This window comes from Balaenoptera musculus, chromosome 7, assembly GCF_009873245.2.
Source record: "Balaenoptera musculus isolate JJ_BM4_2016_0621 chromosome 7, mBalMus1.pri.v3, whole genome shotgun sequence".
NCBI classification, from domain to species: Eukaryota; Metazoa; Chordata; class Mammalia; order Artiodactyla; family Balaenopteridae; genus Balaenoptera; species Balaenoptera musculus.
Window position 1 is genome coordinate 16,845,320 of NC_045791.1, and position 14,997 is coordinate 16,860,316.

Sequence of the window (14,997 nt, forward strand, 5' to 3'; positions counted from 1 at the left end):
GCCCCTCCCCATGGACATTGATGGCAGGTGGTGTCCCCACTGGGCTTCCCCGCCAGCCTATGTGAGGGCTGCTTGCAGATGCCGGCAGTGGCCCATCGCTGCCCCCAACGAGTGGAGTCAGGGAGGTCATTCAGGCCTCCATTACTAGAGTCTCACCCATGCCTGTTGCCCAGCGGTGCTGTCAGAAGCATGTGGCTTTGAAATCTATTAACTGCAGTGATGCCCTGGGGTCTCCAGACTTCACTCAGAAGTGAAATGCCTCCTTCTTTCCCTCTTTTTTTCCATTCTTGATTCTGTATGTTCTATTTTCAGCTCCCGTAAGGCCAGATGCTTCTCTGGGCTTAGGTTATAGCTAGGATGACAGTTGCCCAGAGTGTGCAAACCTGCCTGGTCCCAAGACTCATGGCTGCCAATCTAAGAACCCTCTTCCTGTTTCCCATTTCAGACTCTTTTCGTCTCTACCTTTGTTCCTAACACTGTCTTCCAAATCAAGATCTCTAGTTTCAGTGGAGAGGTGTTTCTTCATTCCTGTATCAGGATCCACATCCGTGGATGCATATTTTTGTATCATTTCTTCTTCATTGAACCTAAAATATGTAAGGAGGCAAGGTGAACATAAATATCAAAAAACGATAGAAAATCCCCATTTTTCAATCCCTGGTGAAATAATTGGTTCAGGCAATGATCATCAGTGGATGAAACCATGAGTTAGAGGTTGCTGAGGATGTTTACATGGGAGGGGTCAGGCTGTCACATCCTGAACTCACTCATTAATGATAGCTCCACTGAGAGAGGAACTACCCAGTCATCGTGGACCCCTAAAATACAAACCACTCAATACCACCTAAGGAATTTTTCTTTTTTTTTTTTTCCAGCAAAGACCTCAGCTTTTCATTCAACATGTTACCAGAGAGGTGTAGTCAAAAAAGACCAAAGCCCATGTCATCATCACACTCTTCAGATTCTTGTTTGTTTGCTTCTACTTTCTTCTCCTCAGCTGGGGCAGCAGTGGTAGAAGGGGCAGGACTTCCTGCTGGGGCAGCATCAGCTGCTGGGGCAGCTCCACCTGCCCCCATGTTGCAGATGAGGCTCCCGATGCTGACATTGGCCAAAGCCTTTGCAAATAGCCTGGCTGGAAAGGTTCAGCGTTTGCACCGGCTGCTTTAATGAGGGCATTGATTTTATCCTCCGTGACCATCACCTCATCGTCGTGCAGAGTGAGGGCCGAGGAGGTGCAGGACAGCTCTGAGATGGAGGCGGGTGAGTGCTAAGCAGGGGCTGCCGGGCGCGGTGCTAGTCGCTGGATGAAGTGAGGGCCTCACCCCACCGCGGCCTTCGCGTCCTTGGAAGGACCGAGCACCTTAGCCGCAGCTGGGGCAAGGGACGGGAATATTCTTGACAAAATAAAGTTGAACCTGAATTTAGTCAAGCTGCATTTACTAGAAATGCAGGGAGCAGAGGAACAAATAAGATGACACCACGAAGAGGCAAGCTGACAAATTCAGAATGTAAGGCGTTCTACACGTCACCGCGACAGTAAAGGCATAAGACCTCAGAGACGTAACCACCAAATGTAATCGAATATAATGCGGGTCCTTGTCTGGAGGCTGATTTCAGCAAGCTGACTGTGAACTAGCCAAGTGATGACATTGACTAGCAAGGAATTATTGCTCATTTTGTTAGACATGTTAATTTTGAATCAGGGTGATGAGTATATGCGGGTTTGTTTTGCAGTCCCCTCTATTTTTCCGTATGTTTGAAAATGTTTATAGTAGAAAATATTTTTACAAGTTAAAAAATAAAGCAAGTTGGTCAGTTTACTTCCTAAGAGGGTCGGTGGTGGTGGGGGGGATTGTCTAATGTTAAATGACCCAAATGAGTTATCCTGCTTGATTTATATCCCTGTCTTTAATAAATTAGAACTCTGGTTTCTAAGTTCAAAAGGGAAAGAAGGTGGAAATTGTTTGTATTAGTAGAGTGGTTGGAGTTTTACAGTGAACATATATTTAACATACCCTTGGTTTTATGATGGAATTAGAGGTCATACAGCTTCTTCCAGACAGACACCACGTGGTAGAAATAGAGCATCTGAAGCCTGGAAGGAACCCAAGCATCCATTTAGCTGCCTTCCCTCTGAGCTGGACCACTGTACACCATCCAGGTTAGGGGTAGGGTTAGGGTCTTTCTTTCAAAGTCCTTCAGAGAGGGGGGAGACATCACCTCCCCAGAATCTGAACATTAACAGCACTCGCCATCAGGAAGTCTTCTTGAGATTCCAGGTACTCAGAGAAACCCTCTCTGTCTTATCCTGTTAACACTGAAGAGGAGGGGGCCCCCTCTCTGAGAGCGCGTCGCATCCCAGGAGGACTGGCATTAACCACCAAGCCCTCAGCTTCCCCTTCTCCTCTTTTCCTTATTCACCAGCCCTTAATCACTTGGAAGGTTTTTATCTGTGGTCCCCCGTTTTCCTTGTTCCTGTGGGAGAGACCCACGGCTCTAAAGGGCTACTAGCATCAAGGACAGCGTGCGAGTTCCCTGATGGGCTCCCACCAGCCCCACGCCTGCTGGCCACAGTCTCTGTACTTGCCCTTTCTTGACTCCAAGCCTCTTCCCAGCCCTTCTGGAAAGTCCCACGATACTCCTCCATCACTCTGTTCATTTGGAAACTGCCAAGGCACTGTGACGCCTTGGTTGTTTGGCTCCCATATTTCCCGCTTCCACAGTGTTGTAAAACAATCCAAAAACAGATTTTATGAACACAAATCCCTTTGGCTGTAAGAAGATGCCTCTGGGCTCCTTCACCAAGCACCTGGTTTGAGAAGGTTCGAGGTGGGCCCCGGGTGTGGCGTCAGATAGCCTGGTGGGAGCAGGGCCACCTGTTTGGCTGGTGACGTCTACAGAATGCCAGCTTTCCCCACACGAGCCAAGACTGTTGAGGAAGTGAGAGCAGGTAGGAAAGTGGAGAGAACAGAGAGAAGAGGGGCAAGGGTGGGGAAGTGGGGTTAGAAAAATCAGCAGCCATCCCTCTTTGAGCACACCCGCCAGCCTATCCTATCCAAACTCACCACATGTGGGCTTCTGTTAGGGGGAGGGCTGCCCTGAATCTCCCCCCCCCCCCCGCATTCAGTTAAGTAGCCCTCCTCAGGGCTTACGGTGCCATGCACATACTTCTGCGCTGCCTTATAACCCTCTAGTACAGTGTTCACTGCACGTATCTGTAGACGCTTGACTGTAGGCTCCTGAGATCAGGAGGTACCCTTTTGCTTTCTGATTCCCCAGCCCTCCAACTATACCTGTCACAATGCCTGCATCTCTGCACTGGGGTTTTGACAGGCCTTGTGCATGTGAATGGGTCTGTGTGTGAGTTGGTGAGGGAGATACAAAGACATCAGGGTATCCTCCTGAAAGCCCACCAAATTATTCAGCCTGGTTGCCTCGTTCAGAATTCACCACCCAGCACAAAACAAGCTAAATCATGGAACAATAACACTGTAGCTTGGACAGTAATGAATATGCAAGCAGCATAACGGGGTGAAGTACTGAGGGAGCCATGTATTGTAGAGAGCTTAGCCTTACGTTAGTGAAAGATCAGGGGCAAAAGCACGAAAAGATCCTGCTAGTTTTGAAAAAAAGAAAATGGATAACTAGCTAACATGCAATGGGTGAAGATAGGGAAAAGTTCAATCAGTTCATCCATGGTCCAGCCATTTTGGAAGATGGCAGGCCTCAGTCTTTGGATACCGACAAACAGCGCTGTACCACGGGAGGCACCTTCCTTCTGGAAAAAAAACATCTGGACTCGGTGTTGCATGGTATGAACTGCCTCCACCTTTGTTCCAAAGTGCTTTGAAAAGACTGGATGTATTTATGACAAATGCAGGTGTATTTGTCCTTTCAGACTGATGCAAGGCGTTAGAAGGTCAGCTATTGCAGCTGGAAAGCAGCCAGGAAATGAGGAGGCCACAGAAGAAGTTTGTGACTTTTTAAAGATAATTTATTTCAGTTCACAGTTTACACAGAATATCAAATCTGAAGGGGACCCCAGGGCTACCCAGTTTAACTTCTTCATTGTATAGATGAAAAATGAGAAGAGTAGTGACTTGCTTAAGATAGCATTAGTAGTTCTTAGAGCTTCAGTTGATGGTTTCTGATTCGTGTCGTGATCATTCCATTATTATACCAAGCTGCATTTCCATCCGGAATATTTTTATAATGCTGATTAAGTTGGATTGTTTGAGTGAACTTTTCCAGCATTTATCCTAGATTTTTTCAAGTGTAATTTTAGGAGGGTGGCTTTATTGAAGCATTAAATGAGCTACTGTAGCAGTTTCCTCTATTTTATGTAGAGGAAGAGCACCGACTGCATGTTCTGTTATTATAAGTTTGGTGGTTGTAATATATTACCATCAGTATTATTTAGGAATGCTTTTGGCTGCATGAAACAAAAAACCTAACCACAATTGCTTGAATGAATACAGGTTCATTTTTTTCTGACATAACATGAATTCTGGATGTAGGAAGCTTTGGCTTTGATTCAGCAGCTCAATGGTATCAGGAATTACATACAGTAGTGTGTATATGTCAATCCCAGTCTCCCAACCCTGAATTTTATACCTTTGGGATTTTATACAATGAACCTGTGTTGCCTTAAAATACTATGTTACACAAGCTGACACCAACGACCTTTCTGAAGCCAGTGAGAGTTCCTTGGAGGCCACATGCTTGGGCTCTGAGTCAGATAGTTCACGGCTCTGTCACTTATCAGTTAGGTGACCCCACTTATCTGCTCCAAGCTGCAGTTTTCTCATTAGGACGATGTGACAATCATGAGTTTGTGGTGAAGAATGAATGAGGGGATTTACAAAGACTTCTAGAAACCAGAAACTGGTGTTGTCTGTTAGCCTCCTAGCATGCTGAAGGCAGTCACTGACATGCAGCCCTGGGTCCCCGGCTGTCTGCACTGACAGCTAAATGACATCTTTTGTGCCCTGTATAACTGGTTCACAACAACCCCTTACCTCATCAACAGCAATTACTTTGTATTCACTCTGCTTAAAAAGCTGAGGAAGAATACAGTATGTTAAGAAAGGGGACAGATTAAAATGCTGTCCTGGGGTTTAAAGGGGACTGGAAAACTTGACTTTGCAGCATAACTCATTTTTTTTTTTTTTAACTTTTGGGTTTATTTATTTATTTATTTATGGCTGTGTTGGGTCTTCGTTTCTGTGCGAGGGCTTTCTCTAGTTGCGGCAAGTGGGGGCCACTCTTCATCGCGGTGCGTGGGGCTCTCATTATCACGGCCTCTCTTGTTGCGGAGCACAAGCTCCAGATGCGCAAGCTCAGTAACTGTGGCTCACGGGCCTAGTTGCTCCGCAGCATGTGGGATCTTCCCAGACCAGGGCTCGAACCCGTGTCCCCTGCATTGGCAGGCAGATTCTCAACCACTGCGCCACCAGGGAAGCCCCATAACTCATTTTTCAAAGGGTTTGCATGTGCATTTTCTCCCTCTAGACTTGTGATCTCTTAATAATAAGTAAAAAAAACCCCAATTATTTTTAGTGCTTATGTATCTCATCTCCCACATAAGTAGTGAGCTTCTTTTTGGAAAAGACCTTGCTTCATACAACTTTGTACCATTCAAACCTTCCCCATGTGGCTGCGCTTAAACACTTTTAGTACAGTGTGTATTGGTTATCTAGTGCTGTGTAACAAATTACCCCAAAACTTAGTGCTATGCCTCTCACAGTTTCTATGGGTCAGGAATTCAGGAAGGGCTGCTTGGTTGGGTGGTTTTGGCCCAGGCGTCTTGTGAGATTGCAGTCCTGTGTCTGCTGGGGCTACGGTCATCTGAAAACTTGGCTGGGGCTGGATGGTCCACTTCTGGAGGGATCACTCACATGGCTGGCATTGGTGCTGACTCTTGGTATCCCAGTTCTGTACTTATGGGCTTCTGTCCTCAGAGCATGGTGGCTGGGTCCCCCCAGAGCAAGTAACCAAGAGAACACAATGAAAGCTACACCTTTAATGACCTAGTTTCTGAAGGCACACATGAGAATTTCTGAGCACTCTGCTGGTCACACACAGACCCCTGATGATTCACTATAGGAGGTATAGTGAATTTTATTCACTATAGGTATAGGTATTTTATTCACAAAATAAGTGCATGAACACCAGGAGGTACCCTGGAGGCCATCTTGAAGGCTGACTGCAACACACATGTTATATAGAGCATATAGTACCTGATAATTTATTACATGGTGTGAGCATGTACATTGTGCATACAATGTATAAATGGTAAAAGCCAAAGATTGGTTTTACTATTGGGGGAGAGGGTACTCTAGTTTGGTGTCTCAAACTTGAGTGTGTGTTACAGTCACCTGGAGGGCTTATTAAAACACAAGTTACTGGGGCATCCCTAAAGTTCCCGATTCAGTAGATCTGGGATGCGGCGGGAGTTCACAGGTGATTGTGACACTCCTGTTCCAGGGCCACACTTTGGCCATCGCTCATCTAATTTGTTTAGAGATGCTAGTGGCTGCTTAAGAAAACCTTCTTCAAAGCAAATACATCCCTGGTCTCTCAGAGCTAAATACCAAATGGTGAAATTCATTATGCGTATCATCTTAACTTGAGGCTCGCTGAATGCTACAGAGTTCATGTAAACGTACAAATCAGAGAGAGGACAGTATATGAACAGCTCTAAGCAATGGTGAGCTGGCAAACTCTGCACAAAAACGACACAGCTGGGCTTCCCTGGTGGCACAGTGGTTGAGAATCTGCCTGCCAATGCAGGGGACATGGGTTCGAGCCCTGGTCTGGGAGGATCCCACATGCCGCGGAGCAACTGGGCCCGTGAGCCACAATTACTGAGCCTGCGCATCTGGAGCCTGTGCTCCACAACAAGAGAGGCCGCGATAGTGAGAGGCCCGCGCACCGCTATGAAGAGTGGCCCCCACTTGCCGCAACTGGAGAAAGTACTTGCACAGAAACGAAGACCCAACACAGCCATAAATAGATAAATAAATAAATAAATAAATAAATAAAATTTAAAAAAAAAAGGAGGAACTGCCTTCAGTACCTGCCTTGTGGGGATGTTTAAAAAAAAAAAATTTAAAAAAAAAAAAACCAAAACGACACGGCTTTGAGGTGTAACTTGCCAATTTCCATAGTGTAAATGCTCCCACCATGGCTGATTATCACCAGATAGCTGAATATTTCACAGCTAGCTCTCTCTAGTTGGAACACACCAGCTCCAGCACACCACTGGCTCTCAGCAAGGTCTTTCCTCATCATGTGTGTTTCTGAGAAGGCTGTGGTCCAGGTGGGGCTGGGGATGGCGGGGGGATTCAGATAGCCAGTCCTTTGTACGCTAACACTGTCAAACGCCAGGCTTGATGTTCTTCCTACCTAGCGTGAGATTTTTTTTGAGGCAGCTAAAGTGACAGGATGTAATTGTGCAGACAACTCTGTGTGGCAAAGGTAGATGCAAAATGGGACTTTTCAAATTCTCCCCCTTCACATACTGCCCCCAACTTGTACAGTCAATTCTAACGACTACTCCAGGCCTTCTGTTCTTATCAGGTTCAACCTCACAGAGGCTCCTCCGCATCAAAGCCCTTTCTGGCTTCCCAAGACTCATTTCCTCGGGGTGGGTGACAGGAACTACTTTAGTGACATTCATCTTGTGAGCTGCCAGGATTCCTGTTAAGGGTATAATGTCTGAGGGCCTATAGACATTTGCTTAGAAAATTTATTTGGCACTTCACCTTGTAGGGGGCTGGTGACAGCTGTTTACCACTTTGAACTGTTGCTTAGATCTAAAATTGCTATTTAGCTTGTAAGCTTCTTGAGGGTACAGAATTGTTTTGTGTGTTTGTCACGACATCTATGATGGTGCCTTGGGTAAAATACACACTTAATGAACATTTCATGACTTCTAATTTGGAATTCTGTTCGTTGTAGCAAACATTGTCATCCTAACAGAGAGCTTCAGTGGCCCTAATCCCAAAGAGTGAGTCATTTGGGAATTTCAATTACCATGAGAGATAAGTGGAATACGATGTTTCGGTAGGAAGTCCTTTTGGGGTATCCCATAATGCTTCTTTTTTGTTATATAAAGGATAGAGTCTAAGAAAATAGGATTCATGCCAATTTAGTGCAGTTAAAAAAAGGCATAGCTTTTGAGGTGGGCAGACCATGACTCCTGTGGGAGTGCCATCCTGAGTAGCCTTAGTAGCTATCTTATTCTGGGTGATTTTCTTAGCCTCTCTGAACCTCAGTTACCTGGTCTGTAACATGAGACTAACAATAGCCACTTGGCAGGTCTTTTGTGAAGATGGAATGAGGTAATCTATGAAAAGTGCTAGGATGGAGCCTCGTGGGGAGTGGACACATGTTAATCCCCCCACTGCCTTATTTGAAGGAATCCACATACCTGTTCCAGATGTACCAAAGGTCCCATGACTCTGAATCGCTCTTTTTTTTTTTTGAATTTTATTTATTTATTTTTTATACAGCAGGTTCTTATTAGTTATCTATTTTATACGTATTAATGCATATATGTCAATCCCAGTCTCCCACTGCATCCCACCACCACCACCACCACTTTCCCCCCTTGGTGTCCATACGCTTGTTCTCTGCATCTGTGCCTCTATTTCTGCCTTGCAAACTGGTTCATCTGCACCATTTTTGTAGATTCCACATATATGCATTAATATGCAATATTCGTTTTTTCCTTTCTGACTTACTTCACTCTGTATGACAGTCTCTAGGTCCATCCATGTCTCTACAAATGACCCAGTTTCGTTCCTTTTTATGGCTGAGTAATATTCCATTGTATATATGTACCACATCTTCTTTATCCATTTGTCTGTCAATGGGCATTTAGGTTGCTTCCATGACCTGGCCATTGTAAATAGTGCTGCAGTGAACATTGGGGTGCATGTGTCTTTTTGCATTATGGTTTTCTCTGGGTATATGCCCAGTAGTGGGATTGCTGGGTCATATGGTAATTCTATTTTTAGTTTTTTAAGGAACCTCCATACTGTTCTCCATAGTGGCTGTATCAATTTACATTCCCACCAACAGTGCAAGAGGGTTCCCTTTTCTCCACACCCTCTCCAGCATTTGTTGTTTGTAGATTTTCTGATGATGCCCATTCTAACCGGTGTGAGGTGATACCTCATTGTCGTTTTGACTTGCATTACTCTAATACTTAGTGATGTTGAGCAGCTTTTCATGTGCCTCTTGGCCATCTGTATGTCTTTTTTGGAGAAATGTCTGTTTAGGCCTTCTGCCCATTTTTTGATTGGGTTGTTTGTTTTTTTAATATTGAGCTGCATGAGCTGTTTGGAGATTAATCCTTTGTTGTTTTTTTTTTAAGGAACTCCTTTATTTATTTATTTATTTTTGGCTGTGTTGGGTCTTCGTTTCTGTGCGAGGGCTTTCTCTACTTGCGGCAAGTGGGGGCCACTCCTCACTGTGGTGCGCGGGCCTCTCACTATTGCGGCCTCTCTTGTTGCAGAGCACAGGCTCCAGACACGCAGGCTCAGTAGTTGTGGCTCACGGGCCTAGTTGCTCTGCGGCTTGTGGGATCCTCCCAGACCAGGGCTCGAACCCGTGTCCCCTGCATTAGCAGGCAGATTCTCAACCACTGCGCCACCAAGGAAGCCCTGTCTGTTGATTTGTTTGCAAATATTTTCTCTCATTCTGAGGGTTGCCTTTTCATCTTGTTTATAGTTTCCTTTGCTGTGCAAAAGCTTTTAAGTTTCATTAGGTTCCATTGTTTATTTCTATTTTTATTTCCATTACTCTAGGAGGTGGGTCAAAAAAGATCTAGCTGTGATTTATGTCAAAGAGTGTTCTTCCTATGTTTTCCTCTAAGAGTTTTATAGTGTCTGGTCTTATTTAGGTCCTTAATCCATTTTGAGTTTATTTTTGTGTACGGTGTTAGGGAGTGTTCTAATTTCATTCTTTTACATGTAGCTGTCCAGTTTTCCCAGCACTACTTATTGAAGAGACTGTCTTTTCTCCATTGTATACCCTTGCCCCTTTGTCATAGATTAATTGACCATAGGTGTGTGAGTTTATCTCTGGGCTTTCTATCCTGTCCCATTGATCTATATTTGTTTCTGTGCCAGTACCATACTGTCTTGATTACTGTAGCTTTGTAGTATAGTCTGAAGTCAGGGAGTCTGATTCCTCCACCTCCATTTTTTCCCCTCAAGATTGATTTGGCTATTCAGGGTCTTTTCTGTCTCCATACAAATTTTAAGGTGTTTTTTCTAGTTCTGTAAAACATGCCATTGGTAATTTGATAGGGATTGCATTGAATCTGTAGATTGCTTTGGGTAGCATAGTCATTTTCACAATGTTGATTCTTCCAATTCAAGAACATGGTATATCTCTCCATCTGTTTGTGTCATCTTTGATTTCTTTCATCAGTGTTTTTAAGTTTTCTGAGTACAGGTCTTCTACCTCCTTAGGTAGGTTTATTCCTAGGTATTTCATTCTTTTTGTTGCAATGGGGAATGGGATTGTTTCCTTAATTTCTCTTTCTGATCTTTTGTTGTTAGTGTATAGGAATGCCAGAGATTTCTCTGCATTAATTTTGTACCCTGCAACTTTACCAAATTCACTGATTAGCTCTAGTAGTTTTCTGGTGGCATCTTTAGGATTTTCTATGTATAGTATCATGTCATCTGCAGTGACAGTTTTACTTCTTCTCTTCCAATTTGTATTCTTTTTATTTCTTTTTCTTCTCTGATTGCCGTGGCTAGGACTTCCAGAACTATGTTGAATAATAGTGGTGAGAGTGGACATCCTTGTCTTGTTCCTGATCTTAGAGGAAATGCTTTCAGTTTTTCACCATTGAGAATGATGTTTGCTGTTGGTTTGTCATATATGACTTTTGTTATGTTGAGGTAGGTTCCCTCTGTGCCCACTTTTTGGAGAGTTTTTATCATAAATTGGTGTTGAATTTTGTCAAAAGCTTTTTCTGCATCTATTGAGATGATCATACGGTTTTTATTCTTCAGTTTGTTAATATGGTGTATCACATTGATTGATTTGCGTATATTGAGGAATCTTTGCATCCCTGGGATAATTACCACTTGATCATGTTGTATGATCCTTTGATGTGTTGTTGGGTTCTGTTTGCTAGTATTTTGTTGAGGATTTTTGCATCTATATTCATCAGTGATATTGGTCTGTAATTTTCTTTTTTGTAGTATCTTTGTCTGGTTTTGGTATCAAGGTGATAGTGGCCTTGTAGAATGAGTTTGGGAGTGTTCCTCCCTCTGAAGTTTTTTGGAAGGGTTTGAGAATGATGCGTGTTAACTTTTCTCTAAATGTTTGATAGAATTCACCTGTGAAGCCATCTGGTCCTGGACTTTTGTTTGTTGGAAGATTTTTAATCACAGTTTCAATTTCATTACTTGTGATTGGTCTGTTCATATTTTGTATTTTTTCCTGGTTCAGTCTTGGAAGGTTATACCTTTCTAAGAATTTGTCCATTTCTTCCAGGTTGTCCATTTTATTGGAAGAGAGTTGCCTGTAGTAGTCTCTTAGGATGCTTTGTATTTCTGCGGTGTCTGTTGTAACTTCTCCTTTTTCATTTCTAATTTTATTGATTTGAGTCCTCTCCCTCTTGTTCTTGATGAGTCTGGCTAAAGGTTTTTCAATTTTGTTTATCTTCTCAAAGAACCAGCTTTTAGTTTTATTGATCTTTGCTATTGTTTTCTTTGTTTCTATTTCATTTATTTCTGCTCTGATCTTTATGATTTCTTTCCTTCTACTAACTTTGGGTTTTGTTTCTTTTTCTTTCTCTAGTTTCTTTAGGTGTAAGGTTATATTGTTTATTTGAGATTTTTCTTGTTTCTTGAGGTAGGATTGTATCGCTATATGAACTTCCCTCTTAGAACTGCTTTTGCTGCGTCCCATAGGTTTTGGATTGTTGTGTTTTCGTTGTCATTTGTCTGCAGGTATTTTTTGATTTCCTCTGACTTTCTTCAGTGATCTCTTGGTTATTTAGTAATGTATCGTTTCGCCTCCATGTGTTTGTGTCTTTTATGTTTTTTTCCCTGTAATTTATTTCTAATCTCATAGTGTTGTGGTCGGAAGAGATGCTTGATATGATCTCAGTTTTCTTAAATTTACCGAGGCTTGATTTGTGACATAAGATGTGATCTAGCTTGGAGAATGTTCCATGTGCACTTGAGAAGAAAGTGTAATCTGCTATTTTTGGATGGAATGTCCTATAAATATCAATTAAATCTATCTGGTCTATTGTGTCATTTAAAGCTTGTGTTTCCTTCTTAATTTTCTGTTTGGATGATCTGTCCATTGGTGTAAGTGAGGTGTTAAAGTCCCCCACTATTATTGTGTTACTGTCGATTTCCTCTTTTATAGCTGTTAGCAGTTGCCTTATGTATTGAGGTGCTCCTATGTGGGGTGTATGTATATTTATAATGGTTATATCTTCTTCTTGGATTGATCCCTTGATCATTATGTAGTGTCCTTCCTTGTCTCTTGTAACATTCTTTATTTTAAAGTCTATTTTGTCTGATATGAGTATTGCTACTCCAGCTTTCTTTTGATTTCCATTTGCATGGAATATCTTTTTCCACCCCCTCACTTTCAGTCTGTATGTGTCCCTAGGTCTGAAGTGGGTCACTTGTAGACTGACTCTGAATCTCTTAAATTCCCATTTTTAATGGCACATGCTTTTTTTTTTTTTCTGTGCATTTCTAAATGTTTGCAATTTCTAAGGCAACATTACTGACACAAATCAAAATCCTTTCCTACACAGAGTGTGACTGGCAGGGCCAAATGCGATGGGGGTGGGGAGGGAAGCATCCTGAATATTAGCATTTCTGGGAATGTTTAAGGGCCAAAAAAATTATTTCTTCAGGGCCTAACGTGATTAATAAGGCGATGGGTTTGAGATTGTATTGGGGTGGATTTCTCTGTTTTCTCTCTGCTTCTCAAGGCTCCTGGGTTCCCAGGCTATTTTAATTGTACAGCCGATATTAAGCAGTAATGATCAGCCGTAAATCCCAGGTTTGGAAAGGATAACTCTGAAAGGTCGGGGCAGACCTAGAAGGAGGAAATAAACATTTAGCAGGTGACTCAGCAAGTTGCCCCACAATCAATATATTTCTTGGTCCAATTTAGTTGTGAAAGTTAAAGTAGGGAAATAGTTCCTCTTCAGTTGATCAGAAGCACATTTGTTAAGCTCCAACTATATGTCAAGTTCCAAAAGGGATAGAAAACGGCATAAAAGTGGAAAAAAGGGATAGAAAAAAAGGGATTAAAAAAAGACCTCATTTTCATACCCAGGAACATACAGAGTGGATTGAAAGGCCATACATGTTTGTAATTTAGTTGACTTTCCTTGCTTTATTAGAAAATAGGTTTCCTACTCAGAAATAAGTAGAGAGGGTTTCCACACTTGGAACATTAAGTAACAGGTGAACTGATGTTTTGAAATATTGCATTTCCTTATAGCCACTTGGGAAAAGAGCCTGCCCAAGGTTGGGACCTGGGACCTGAGCTTTATGTGACATGTAATTTGAAAAAGTGAGATATGGCTTTTTAAATTTTTATAGAAAACAATAACAAGCCCAGTGCTTTCCCAGGGTTTGGGGTCATATCAGGCAAATGCAAGGTGAGGAATTTGGGGCTTAATTTATAGCACTATTTATTTTTTTTTTAAAAAGGCATGACTTTCCATGTGCAGAAAATGGTCAGGGGCGTGGGTTGGGACATGGAGCTGAGAATTGGGGCCTGGGTTTCATTCAGTGAATACTCAGGCACCTTACAGAGCACTGGCTTTGTACCAGGCACTGTGCTGGGTGCTGAGGATAAGGGAAAGCAACATGGCGGCCCTCAGATGAGGTCTATGGAACCACATTCGAGGCAGCAAATAGCTCTTCCCAGCAGGGCCTTGGAAAAGTCAGAGAGAAGGTAAGACTGACACACAGTCTTAACAGAGGAGAATTGTCTAGAAAGCATGAGGGATGAGTGTTCCAAGCTGAGCACACAAACTTCATGGCATATTAGCAAGGCAGTGAGAACTGTAGTTGGAAAAGACTAGAGCAGTGGTTCTCAAATGTAATGTGCATTCCAGTCACCTGGGGATCTTGTTACAGGACGTCTGGCGTGACCCCTGAGATCAGACATTCCCAACAGGTTCCTGCCTGATGCTCAGGTTGCTGGCTTGAGCCCACACTTCGTGTAGGGAAGTGGTGAGCATGGAACATAGGAATAAAAGTAGGGGTGGAATGAAGGAAGGGGTGAATGGGGAGGGCAAGAGCCTATCACCATGGGCTGATTCCTGCAGCCTGGTATGTTTTGGCTCTCCCCACCTTCATACTGGTTAGAGCATCTGCACCATTCCCAGCCTCCGCTGGGCTCCCAATGCTGCCTGCAACCCTCAGCCAGCCCCCTCTCCCAGTCCCAACAGCAGTGATACTAAGTATTTACTACTTTCCTCAAATCTCCCACCCACCACCTGCCATCATGGCCTCAGCAGAGTCCTGCCTTTTAATTCATAGAGAAGAGAGAGGTTGTCAGATGGAATTTTTCTTAAGGTTGGCCTTTCTCCCCACCCAGAACCCACCTGCCTTTTCTCCTGCTTTTCCTTTCCCCTTTAACTCCTGGGCAGAGACGTTCTTCCCTCCGCCCAAGGCTGAACCCTCCTCTGTGCTGTGGAAGGCAACCCCTCTTCCCTGCGGCCTCCCGTGGGCCCTCCATTCATCCATCACTCCCCTCTTTCATGTATCTCCCGCTCCTTCCTTCCCAGCTTTGTTTCTTCTACTATCAACACCCTCAAGGCTCTCCTTTCTCACCCTCTCCCCTACTGAGAAAGTGGCCTTGAACCTGAATCCCCCATCTAGCTACCGTCTGACCTCCCACCTTCCCCTCACAACCTGATTGATTACACCAAAGAGCAAGCCCACGCTCACTGTTTCTCCACTTTTCAGCTGTTCTCTGCAC

The 14,997-nt window shown here is 43.5% G+C and overlaps 1 protein-coding gene and 1 pseudogene across 1 annotated transcript in view; one reads left to right on the forward strand and one right to left on the reverse strand.

Moving 5' to 3' along the window:
* The window catches only part of GPR39 (G protein-coupled receptor 39), a 235,237-nt gene that overhangs the window by 118,622 nt on the left and 101,618 nt on the right, over positions 1 to 14,997 (forward strand). The window lies entirely within an intron of this gene.
* LOC118897755 overlaps positions 882 to 14,997 on the reverse strand; it is an 85,643-nt pseudogene continuing 71,527 nt past the window's right edge.